The sequence below is a fragment of the Plectropomus leopardus genome, chromosome 6 (assembly GCF_008729295.1).
Source record: "Plectropomus leopardus isolate mb chromosome 6, YSFRI_Pleo_2.0, whole genome shotgun sequence".
NCBI lineage: Eukaryota > Metazoa > Chordata > Actinopteri > Perciformes > Serranidae > Plectropomus > Plectropomus leopardus.
The window spans coordinates 32,081,007-32,091,998 of NC_056468.1; the positions used below are offsets into that span (position 1 = coordinate 32,081,007).

A 10,992-nucleotide genomic window follows, 5' to 3' on the forward strand; every position below is an offset into this window, starting at 1 on the left:
CCAAAATACGATTGAGGGAGTGCATATTCTGTCTGGCCTGGGAATGGCTCCGTACACATAGTTAAGTTTTGTGAAAGGACATTAATACAAGGCAGCGAATAGCTTAACTTTCATCCTGGATTTTTCTGTTCTGTGGAATCCAAAATCCTATCACTTTGCATATCTCAGGCGGTTTGTGATTATCCCATTCATAATGGCTCACTCGTTTCCTCTATTTTGCTTTTACAATAAGATTTCCAACCCCCCCTGATTAGTGAAATTAAAGAATTGATTTATTGGTGACAGTCTATTCTATGTCTATTGTCTTTTGTCGCCACTATCCCTCCTTTGTCCCATACACACACACACAATGAATACTGTTTTTCTGTGTAAGTATTTTACTTACGTACTTCACAGGAAATGTTTATCGTTGGAGACTGTGATTGATGGCAAAATGTGTTTAGTCTGTAAGCTTCGGCTGTGGAAGGGCTTGGATCGTGTTTCCACAGGAACCCGGGGAAGCACACTGCATCTATTTGTCTGGCCTGCAAAGAAAACAGGAGTGTGTAAGAAATCTCTGTTGTTTTTTCTTTATCATGCCCTCTGTTTTTTTTAACTTGTTAAAAAAAATGTTGCACAATGTAACTTGATATTTTGGTTCCTGATTCTCACTATAAACTAATTTTGCAATGTCACTGAAGGGTGAGGGGTTATGTACAGTAATGGATGAAACATCTGAGAGCTGTGCTTGAGTAAAAACAGATATCTTACCACAAAATGACTTTGGTAGAAGGTAAAGTCACCTTTTATGTGATTAGTAAAAGTTTTTAAGTATCTGATATTTAATGTACTAAAGTTTTAAAAGTAATTTTGTTATATTAAATGTCTGTCACTCAAGTGGCACTGCCCCTATGCCTAACTTTGGGCCTTAATGAAACATAAACAGGTGAGTCATATAAAAATTCACCCTCCGTACAGTTTTCATGAATGTTTAAATTAACTACAGAGGCCAAACAATTTTGTTGTATGAAGCTGTAACCATGTTTATTTCTGTTGGAAAGTTCGGCATTTTAACATAGGGATCTATGGGGATTTATTCTGTTTTGAAGCCAGCCTCAAGTGGCCATTCAATGTACTGCAGTTTTGTGGCATTTCTGCATTGAAGTTTGCACGAGAAATGTGAAAAAATAAGGTATACTCAAAGCAGACGGCATGCATGCTTAAAACGAGTGTGCTTTTGCACTTTCTCATCCCAGTTCGTCAAAAATCGCTGTTTGGTCAGTCGACTTTCACGTCTACGTAATGTCAAGCATGAAGTGTATCCTCCTGCGTTTGTCATTGACGTTCTGGAAAGGTGTGTCAATTCATGTCTGTTACATGCCAGGTGTCTTTTAAAATACACGCCTGTTTTCACAGGAAATGTGCAGTTCCTGCTCATTAAATGCATGCAGTCACCCAACCAATAAAGCAAGACTGCACATTTCAGAGTGGCCTTGATATGCCACACCTGTGAGGAGGGATGGATTATCTCAGCCAAGGAGAAGTGCTCACTAACACAGATTTAGACAGATTTGTGAACAATATTTGAGAGAAATGTGGGTTTGTGTATATAGAAAATGTTTTAGATCTTGGAGTTCAGCTCATGAAAAATGGGTGCAAAAACAAAAGTGTTGCGTTTATATTTTTGTTCAGTGTAGTTTACTGGACATTTATTCCTTTTTTTCTTCTTTCTTTTGCAGTTTGCAGGACATCTCTTGCCACTATAGTTGTGTTACTTCCTGTTTTTGAGAGAAATATAACCAATTTTCTCAGGTTTCGGAGGTTTGCATGCTTATAAAAGGCGACTGAATGCAGCACGAGAATACCAATGATGATCCAGGTGTTAAAGGGTTAAGGTGTCATGTTTGTGTTGGCAGGGTACATCCAGTTTGTGTCAGCTGAAGACAGTAAAACGTTAAGTCCCACAACCATCACCCCTGAAAGATGACCCACCTCTAGAATGACACGCCACACAGCCTGGTTAACTCACCTTGAACCAATGAGACGTATTCAAACCTTCAGCGCTTTGGTTCTACTTGTCACGTTGTTTCTGATTTTCTACTCGACCCTCCACCTAGAGATGACCTACAGTCGCAGGGCCGCACCTGAGGACCCCCTGAAGCATCCCAGCTTCCAGGTCCAAGACAGAAAAACACAACCATCCAAGCAGGAGAGCTTCACCACGCCTAAGCCTGTTGTCCATAGTGTGTCTGTTTCTGATGGCCTCAGACGGAGCACCCCAGAAATTTTGATCTAGTGATTTTTTCTTCTCTCTCTTTGTCTTTTGTAATTGAACGTGACTCACCATCCCAGTCCATTAAAAGTTCAAGAGCGTGATTACTGCTCTAACATAAACATGAAAAACCTGCATACCTGTCACACAACCTCCCTCGCAAAGAGGATCCGTCAGTTATTCTTTGAAGCCTTTTTGGCAGGCTAAAATTATGCAGAGGGTATTTGTGGTTTATGAAAATATGTGTGTGGGAAGAGAGTGAGACTGACTGCGGTGAAGGAATACGACTCATATAACTGCTTTTCTACAAATTTAAATTCAATGTGCATAAACTTTGCTTGGGCATTTTACTTTTACGCACCTGTACTCTTTTACTTGATATATTTGTCTTACAGCTATACTAGTTACTTTTCAGATTATCATTTTTCATACCCTACCCATCCCTTTTGATTTTGAATGTTTCTGAAAAACTGAAATATGCAGTGTTCCTCTCTGTCGAGTGAAAATTATATGACTTCATACGCCAAATCAGCTCTTTAAAAGCCTCTTGAATTAGCTTCAATGCATCGTAACAAAGCTGAAAACAGGGCTGTGTTTCTGACACCAAGAACAGTTGACTTTTTGGAGATGGGTGACTGTCAGGACAAAACAAACATATGAAGAATTACAGAATATGATGCATTGTTGTAGAATAAATGAGTTAAACAAAAAACAAAAAAAACTTATATTTCTAAATGCAACATACACATTACTGCATCAGTAACATTAGCTCAGACACTTCATATATAATAGTAAAATATTTGACTACTTTGACTTTTCATATTTTGAGTAAATTTATCTGACATATTTCTATTAAGTAACGTTTTGAATGCAGGACTTTTACTTGCGGTTGAGTATTTTCACAGTGTGATATTTAGTACTTTTACTTAAACAAAGGATTTAAATACTTCCTCCACTACTGCCTTACTCACTAACCATTTCTCCAGATGCTTCTTACACGATCACTCTTTCAAAGACACCAGGACATCCATTCAAGATATGTAAGTGTTTATTAAAATATTTGTTTATATTTACAATTGTAATTGTTAGTATAAAAATTACCCCCAAAATACATACACACATATATAAAAATATATACGTTTTTGTTTTACAGTGCCAGCAAGACAAGACATTGAAAGGCATGTGGCAACCATTGACATGCATTAAACAGCAATTCTTATGCGTCTGGATAAATTTAGCTGTTGTAGATGTAGCATGAGTCTGCCTTGATTGTTAAACCTACTTTTTTACATCATCAAACTACATAAATAAAAAAATGATTATCTCAACAGAATTGTTGCTCAAAGTGCAGTCCACGGACCAATGCTGGCCCTCGGAGACATTTTCTGAACATGTCGTGAAATGCATGTGTTGTATGTTAATCATTTGCTGCTTATTTCAATGCTTTTGCTTTCAGTAGCTTACATTTCACACACTGCTAGGAGACTGCATCAAAATGCGCCCCCCTAACGAGCACCTGTCAGGCTAGGGACGACAGCTTGTAGAAAGCTACTTGTTGCACGGCAACGGCGACCCTCAATTATATGGTAGCTCCCTAAATTCTCACTTATTCATCTAAACTTTGAGTACCCCTATAGTAAAATATTTAACTGCTAAGTCAGGGTCAGAAAAAGGCTTGTAAACTGGTATGGTTTTGATAACGCAGGGTCAGCATTAATGACAGTCAATCACTGTACTGAATCCTAAACATTGTTGCATTAAAGAACCCCAGACTGTTTCAGTAGAGAGTGGCCAAACCAAACACCTTAAATCTGCTTCACGGGCCCCTTTTACACAAAGATCGCAATATAGAGTTGCTATGAAGTCCCTTCTTTATGCCATCTTTTCATTTTTACACAGAATAAAATAAAGATGAAATCATCTGGCATCTTAGAATCAAAAGACGCGTGACATTTGACACAACAGCATCAGCCTCTAGCGTGACATTTAACATATTGGCAGAGCTTCATAAACAGTTACAATGACGCCACGAGGCAATAACAATAATTTCCTGTCTCTCTGATAAAGCGGCTGATCTTGTCCTCTGCTCCAAGGGTAAGGAGTTCCTGAATCTCATTATTTTCCTAATTTGTGAACTTTTATGGCTGCTGTTCTTCTTCATTTTCTTTTTTCTTTGTGTTAAATTATTTTTTTAATTTCCCATAATGGGTTTCACGCATAACATGCAGTCAAAATGTCAAACTTGTCACACCCATGATCCCGTCCTGCTAAAAAGTGAGACAACTCTCTCACCCCAATCCAAAACTGTGCCTTTTATACAGGATGGCGAGGCGGCATAACAGCGCAATCTTTTCGCCTAATAGAGGCTGTGTAAAAGGGGCTAAAGGCATACAGTAGTCAACATCCCCTTCCCCACTTAAATACCAACACATTAAAGACATTTAAGAAGCACTTTCACATTAAAGGGACAATTTTACAAATAAATATCAGATTACTAGCCATGTGGAAAACTAGTCAGGATTGAAAACAGTTGTATATTGTTCTCTAACGCTCGGGAGGAGTGTGAGAACATAATTTGTTTGGTAATATCATCTGGGAGCTTTTCAAAGTTTTAACAGAAATTTACAAACTGGGCCTTTGAAACACATGTTTAACAGAATCTACCACAAAGGTTGAACAGATTAAATCAAATGATAGTACAGGAGTATTTTGAGCTTGACCCATTCTGGTGATTAGATATCTCGAGCAACGCTGCCTCAAATTTGACCATTCTGTCTCAGTCTGTCTTTTCCAAGTCCCCCAACTTTCTGAATATATAGTACAAAATTGCAAGAGCACCCTATTAATAAGTTTAACAAGAAGACACTTAGCTACCCAAGAATGACAGGCTTACTAAACAACCCCCCTCTCTGCTTGGTCCAGAGGACGGCATCTCGCCGAATATGGAAATCTTGTAATGTAGAGGATGAAGCTCAGCTTATGATGGAGACCTGTGGAATAAACAACACAGACGGACAGTGAGGACTGGGAGGATTGGCTGAATTAGTGTGAACTTCAGTTTTAATGAAAAGATACAGTTGGTGTCAAATCACTGTTGGAGCCAAGGTCGGCAAGGGGGAAAATAGTCCTTTTTTCTCAGCTTTTAAATGTTGGGAAAGCACTATTACACTTAATATAGATATGACTAATTAAAATGACCATTAAAGCAAAGAGAAGTCATATGTTCTTGGTTAAAATGTTCAAACATTTTAAAGAATAAGAAATATAGAACATAAAAACAAATACAAAATAACTTTGGAAAAAGCAATCAGTGCATACCTCTACGCTGTGGTTCTAGCTGTGACCTGAACTCCCTCCTCCATGACTGCACAGAGGCGGACAGTGCTTTTATTGGAATCCAATGCGAGGAACTGACTGCTTCCCACAGACTGAAGGTAGTGATATTCACCAGCTTTTGGGTTTATCATCTCAAACCAATGACTTTCTGTGAAAGAAGACTTGGGAGGGATGGTACTGCTGGCAATCCTATCCAACTGTGAAAACACAAAACACAATGTAAACACACGTTTTCATTCACATGTTGATGAAGGTTCTCAGTCATCCAGATCATGTATCCATGAGTGCTTTTTCTTTGGCAGCTTGACTTATTTCAATTAAAACAATCCCAGTTGCCAAAGAAAAAACACTTTTGGATTTTTTTTTTTTTTGGATTTGGATGGATTTGATTCACAATGGATTTCACTAGCATTATCATGTCTATTACTGATTTGGACATTGTTTATGCGATGAAGGTTTATATTTACCATGAGTTTTGTTCCATCGACCTTTGGGAGATAGAAACTGTTTGTACGCTTGAAAATGAAAGCTATCTGCTTTTTATTGTTTAGTTCCCGTGTCTGCACGTAGGCTGTGGGAGCTGAGGACAGAAGCAAGACAACAAATTATGTGCTTGAGTCAATAAATTTGCCTCAACAATCGATAATCATTCAATGAGGCATCAAATTAGCGGGCACTTTTTGCAGTTCTGTTACTCTGAAAATAGTCAAGGTCATTAGGAAGCAGTTGTACCTTGCTGATTATCCTTAGCGCACAGCTTCACTTCGCCGTTCTTCAATTTCGAGATTGTCACATATTTCCCACCTTTAATCTTAAGAACAGATTGCTCGGTTCCTTCAACCATGATGTCTCCTCAGTGTTGTTCTGACATGAGGGGAAGGACAGAAAAAACCTTCGATTAGACAAACACAATCTGCGGCACTTCAAAAACTTTATACTTTCCAGTTCAACATGGTTCAGAAGAGTCTCTCAGTACTCGCTCAGTACTCTTGAGCAGGCAGTGTAAAACAGGCATCAGATTCTCAGTCTGCTTAAAGCTGAGTGGATTAGAGATAAAGCAGATCCAGTTGCTCACTGATGTTTTGTTACTCTTTTTGGCATGAAGACAGTGTTTTGTTTCCAGTGGCTATGTCCAGCTATAATCACTGTTGACTAGGTTAGATTAACTTTTGTAATAAACTACACTACAAACTACACATTTTACATACAAAACACATTACTAGTGGTTAAGATGCATAAAGTATTCTATGTACACAAAATATTTCCAATTCTATTCCATGTTGGAACCTCTGTTACATGAAAGGGCAGCAACTACCTTTTTCTTTTATTGGTTCCTGTTACTCTTCAAGTCAATCAATTCATTGTATACTATAAAATATAAAAATATAAAAAATAAACGTCACAATATTCCAAAACCTATGACAAATTCTAGCTCCAACCAAAACCCAAAGATATTCAATTCTTGATAATCTAATAGAGATGAAAGTTGCAAATCCTCACATTTTAGAAGATGGAAGCAGATAAGTTGTCATTTTTGCATAAAAAAAAATGTATTATCTGATTGTTTAAAAATTGTTGCAAATTAACTTTACAACAATCTATATCAGCTATAGTTGCAGGTCAACCTCCCCTGTTGTAATTATATTCTTATGTGTTAAAAATACTCAAATTTCTTGTTTTGTCCAAATTGTGATCCAGTCCAACTGTTATCCAGTTTACTGTTAATGAAGACAATGATGACTTGACTGATTATTCTCAAATTTTGCATACTGTTGGGTAGTTGTACAATACATCATATTAATAATCTTATGTTTTGTATGCACATTCTTAATTTGTAAAGTAACTAGAGCTGTCAGATAATGCAGTGCATTTAAAAGTTCATGTACAAGTATAAATCGTCATGAAATGAAAATACTCTCGTCCAAGTAACTCAGAATTGTACTTGGTTACATTATTAGTGCAATAATATAATAACCAAGGAACGATTAATTGAGGTACATTTCCCCCAAAATCCGTTTTTACTAAGATTTTGAAGGAGTTACACTTTATTTTTTAATTGTGCTACTTTTACCGATAACCGATCTGACTATTTCTCCCACCGCTGGCACTATTTAGTTGAACTTTTAGCTCTGAGTAGTGGGATAAATAAGGACTGCAGTGCCACGCTGGTTGGATTAAAGCCCCATCCTATCAACACTGGCATGATTGAATTTCTGGCAGCATTATCTTGGCGCAAAACTGCTTCAGAACACAGAGACGCACGAAAGAAAACATGGTAAAAATAATGCTTTCTATTCTGGCATAAACAAAGTAGGCTCCTTTCTAAAACATTTTCTGTAGACTGGAATTATAAACGAGTGTTATGCTGCAGAGTAATGTTTGAGGTGCATGCAGTTTGGAAATAAGTGTCATAACACCTCAGTGATCACGGCTGGATATTACACAGAAGAGAAATGCAAAGTTAATGTGCATGTTTGAAAAGTATTCAACAGTCGCTTACCTTAAGTGATGAAGTTTTGTGAAGATGCGCAGAGAGCGTATGAGGTTGTTTGTGAGGTCGGCGGTGTGCAGCGGTGCAGCTTTCTCCTCTCAATGCAGCGACGTGAAACCCTTTAAATAGGCTGACAGGCTGACTACGTAGTTTCAGCCTCAGCCAGCGGGACGCGATAATGGGATGGACCAAAAACACCACATTCCCGGAATGGCCATGCTGTCTCGCCAATTTATGTCTTCAACTGCATGTGACATCGCTCAGAAACTTGAGTGCAGATAAATGAACAACTTTTTCTTTTCCATGACGCTCCAGAGAAATAAAAAAAAATTAAAATCTGATGTTTTTCTTGAAATATTTTACTTTTTACTTACCCGCGACCTATTTTTTTCTGAGTGCAGCACGCTCCTTATCTCTCCTTGTTGTTGCCTTGAATTGCCCCCATGATATAAACATCAGATAAAAATAATAGCAGGACTGTAAACTGATAGAGAGCCTGCAGTGTGCCCTTGATATTCAGCAGAAATGGGCGTATTTACACACAAGCAGGGTCTGGGGCATTTCATGAACTGCTGGCCCTCACTGACCCCCCTGTGGATCTCTTTGTTTTGTTTTGTGTTATGTAACCCATTCAGAAGATTACATATACATTATTACTTTTTTTTTTTGTCAACCAGAAATAAAATTTCTATTCTGCTGATATTTTTTTCCAGTTTCCTTTTGGGGAAAACACTACTGCAGACAAGATTATGTTTGGATGGGGATGTTTTTTTTTTTCCATTGATAGAATTGTTCTTACTGTGTGTTCTGTAAAAATGCTTGGCAAAATTTAAGGTCAAGACACACCAAACTGACATCAAAGAACTAGTGGTGACAAAAGTCAAGTGCTCCATCACCTATAGCTCGGACAAAGTTGCACATTAATGCACCACAAAAACTACAACCAGAGGCCACCAAGTACGTACGTTCTGCAACTGCATTAAAGAAAATAACTCTTAGCAGCGGCTGTCTGTATCATCATTCAAAAAGGGAAACTGGAAGATTGACAGGACGGACTTAAAATGCTAGTTAGCCAGTTAGCATGTTGACAACACAACCCGATTCTGAAAGAACTAAGGACATTTACTTTGTGCTAGCAAACAATAAAACATACAGTGACAAACAGTTTCTGCTAAAGACAGACAAGCTCTGTCATCTCCGAAGCCCATTCTATACGCTGAATTAATAATAATAATAATAATAATAATAATAAACTTTATTTGTATCGCATCTTTCATACAAGAAATGCAGCCCAGCATGCTTTACAACAAAGAAGTGGCCAAATAAAGCTGACATGGGTCCGCAATGGTGTGGGACACAGTGCAAAAACTAGGACGGCAGATGCTCACCCACAGCTGACTATCATATCAATGTTTCTAAAGTGAGGTATTACTGTAGATGACTGACTTTCTCTGCAGGAGGTGGAGGGTTTGGTGGATGGTGTTACATGTTGGCAAGACACCTGCCAAGCTGCAGACCGCTGTTGGAGACCAACAAACAAACTTGCTGGGATTAAGTGAGTCTTTGCTGCGTTTCCACCAGCTGTTTAGGCACAAGACATAATTGCGGGAAAAGCGGTTATTTTGCACAGACAAGTGGCTGATTTTCCTGCCAAGACAATGCCCAATGAGGTGTTTTAAGCCAAAACATGATCTTTTCCTGACCATAAACAAGTAGTTTTTGTGCTTTAACCTAACAACGTGTATTACAGCATTGTTGAAACATAAAATTAAAATGTATCTGCTACATAACGTGCAAATGCAATATATCTGTGACTTGTAGAAGTGTACAATACCAACTTTTTTTCCACTTTGTTGAATTAAAAGAAGCTTAAATTTGAGACACAATCTTGCTGAAAAGATGAGAACATTGAGCAGATATACTTGCCAGATACATCAGTTAACATTTTTCCACATTTTTTTAATCAAAATGAAATTAAGGTTCTAAGAAAACATATTTCCTGTTCTGGTTTAGTACATGAACAAATAGTACACCTAGAAACCATCCATTACTGGGCATACCATTAGAGGTCAGTCACTGTCTGACCGCACCTCGTTTAATTTTGAACACATTTTCTTACATGTGAATACATATAAAGACGAAACACAATATTCACTTCTTTTGAGAATTCAGTAGGCTTCTTAAAGGTCCAGTGTATATGATTCAGGGTCATAGATTTGCAGAAATGTTTATAATATTCTTAGAAATGTTTAATTTGTGTGTAAGCACCTGAAACCATGAATCACTGTCAGTCAGTCAGTCATTTTCTGTAACCTCTTGTCCTTGTAAGGGTCGCGGGGGGCTGGAGCCAATCCCAGCTGTCATCGGGCGGAAGGCGGGGTACACCCTGGACAGTTCGCCAGACTATCGCAGGGCCGACATATAGACGAACAACCATACACACTCACAGTCACACCTCAGGGCAATTTAGAGCCATGAATCACTGTGTTTTCATTATCTCAGAATGAGCTGTGTTGTAGCATAAAATGGACAAATCAAAAAGGGTTATTTGTCTTTTTACGTTTATGCTTCAGCCACCATAGTTTTCCTAAAATGGGTACACGGCAGAAGTGTCACTCCTGCAACCTCGTGATTTTTATATGCCACTAAATCCTACACACAGGCATGAGGAAATGTGTGTTGCATCATCCCATGGCTCCAACTGCACTAGAATACCTCTCCTCTGATTCAGCGGGACTGATGCCAGCAGCTGTTGATTTACTGAAGACTTTACAAGCTCCTTCTAGAGGCCAACAGGGCAACTATCCCTGATTGCTCAAGTGTGTAAGTTATTATTTTTCCATGACATAACCCCATAAAGGTTAAAAAGGTCAGGTTTATAGAATTTTTCAGTTCAGAAAGAGCCTGTTTACAC

At 38.2% G+C, this 10,992-nt stretch overlaps 1 long non-coding RNA gene across 1 annotated transcript; it reads right to left on the minus strand.

The window, feature by feature from the left end:
- Positions 1-3,381: 3,381 nt before the first annotated feature.
- LOC121944965 lies at positions 3,382-8,216 on the minus strand. The gene is made up of 5 exons (XR_006105933.1): positions 8,088-8,216; positions 6,320-6,451; positions 6,055-6,167; positions 5,570-5,784; positions 3,382-5,241 (listed from the first exon to the last, which is right to left on the minus strand). It is a non-coding gene; the product is annotated as an uncharacterized LOC121944965 (long non-coding RNA).
- Between the last annotated feature and the right edge of the window lie 2,776 nt (positions 8,217-10,992).